Consider the following 2,271-nt stretch of genomic DNA (forward strand, 5'->3'; position numbering starts at 1 on the left):
ATTTTTTGAAGAATTGTACGCGCACAGGCTCTTATGGCAGGACACTTCCGGTGCGACGATTTGGATTTCATGAAATAGGATCCTCCCAAGTTTTAGAGAGCCAAAAACGAGAATAGGAAAATATAATGTTTTTGGATATGTCAGTGATGTCTTGAGAAAACCACTTGGGAATGGAAAAAGAAAAACACTTATTTGAGATTATCGAGTAATAAGGCCACAAACGGTGGAAGGTTTGACAACGACAAGCTGATTTAAAATAAATATGCAAACGCGTTTAAACAGAAAATGGCTTTTGTCACATTTTGCTTGACGATTTTACTACGAAAGTATTTTAACCGTTCTCATAGCATTGGAAAAATGTGGTAGAATCTCATAGTGTAAACGGTGCCATATAATTTGGCAATTTGTGATGCGCCAAACGCCTTAATGCAAATAAACTCATTACGTTTTATATTACATTACATTACACTCAACGGTGCTTCTCATTTTCAAGAAAATCCAGCTCGAGCTAGTGAAAAGATAAATAAATGAAGGTGATTCTGCCGCCGATCGATGTGCACCGGCTCCCGCAGGCAATTTCGTAAAATTTTACTTGGCGCAGTGTTGTCGATATGGATATCATTAAAACGTCGATTGTGATAAGACAGGCATGGGACAAAAGGGAGAACGCGGTAATGAATGAACATCGTGATAAGCCGTTAGCGATTGCGTAACGAGCGACTGTTAAATGATCGCAATGAGAATAAAAACGAGTGCTCGTTGGCAAGAAGAGAGAAAGGAGAAAGAGAAAAAAAGGGTGAAAAAATAGAGTAAAATAAAAAGCCACTCTTGATCGATCCGTCGCTTCGTGTAGTTTCCCAAGAGCTTTACGCGAGGGGAATTCCCTCGCGGTCGAGTCATACGGGCAAATATATATCACCGGCATACATCTTTTGCGTTGCGCGAGTCCTGAGGTCGAGGACGTAATGCGATGAGCATTCGTAATTCCCGATGTCAGAGACTGCTTTTTATTCTTGTTATACTTGATTCGTTGCTTACTACAAAAAATTCCATTACACACATACACACACACACACGCAAAAAAGTGATTCATGATGCAAATTGGAGACACTTGAAAAAACACTGACGAGTAGCAGGATCACGAAAATGGAAAAACAAAAGCCGAACATTCGACGGAGAGCAGAAAAAACTTTTTTGTCGTTATTCGAATCCAGGTGAATCGAAGTCTCGGAATTTTGGACCAAAAAAACTGTCGACACGGTTCAGGGACCAATTGGAAACTCAAATTTTGAGGTTCCCCTCCAATCCCGCATTCCCCAGCAGCTTCACGACGAAAAAAAATGCTCACGTACATTCGTACGATGCGCGAGACAAAAGTACAATACACAAGGCTGCACAAATATGACATCGTGCATCGATCGAATTAAGCCGCCAGATATTTGAACAAACGACCTGGAGACAGAGGATGAGGGAGGGGAGATGATGAATAGAAAAAAAAAAAAATTAAAACCCACCGAGCTGGATCGGAGCATAAAGAAAGAGTAATTGTTTGCATGAAATTATACACGATCTCGGGGATCGTGAAACAAATACGGTAAATATTGGAGATACGAGTGAATCGATAGCCGCAAAAAGGTTTTACACAATAACATATATGCGTACGCGGAAACACATATTCATTCGCATACATCCACGTACATAGCTATATTTTGATGTATCTACAGTGGATACGTAGACGGTAACAGTGTCGTTCAATTTGATTGAAAAACTGTCGGAAAAAGGACGAATGTGGTGTTTTGTCAATGTTGGAAAGCCAGAGTGGAAATAGTAACGTATTCATCACTAGAAACAATGGAGCAACTCTCTCTTTGTTTCTGTCTCCCTTTTTCCCTCTCTCTCTCTCTCTCTCTCTCTCTCGCTCTCCATCGTAGACTTTCTCCCCGATCGTTAAAACTGTAGCTGAACATCGTCCAAAAATTCCATTTCTCGCCTTTGTCCATCTACCGCACGTGACCAGTTCTGGCATTAAATTGTCTCCGAATAAAGTTCACACGCCGAATGCGGACAATTCGGCTCGATAATCCAACGCTCCGACGCAAATGCGCACGAATAAAAAGGGATGATTGAAGCTCGTTCTCTCGACGCTTCTTCGGTTCTAACTCAAAACCCCTTTTTTTCTTTTCCAGTATATACAACACCGAGCCTTCTCGTCAAGTCGTATTTTACCTTCGGTTAGCGGTTTCACTAAATACACTGCTCTGATGTAAGCCC

Source organism: Venturia canescens, chromosome 7, assembly GCF_019457755.1.
Source record: "Venturia canescens isolate UGA chromosome 7, ASM1945775v1, whole genome shotgun sequence".
Taxonomy (NCBI): Eukaryota; Metazoa; Arthropoda; class Insecta; order Hymenoptera; family Ichneumonidae; genus Venturia; species Venturia canescens.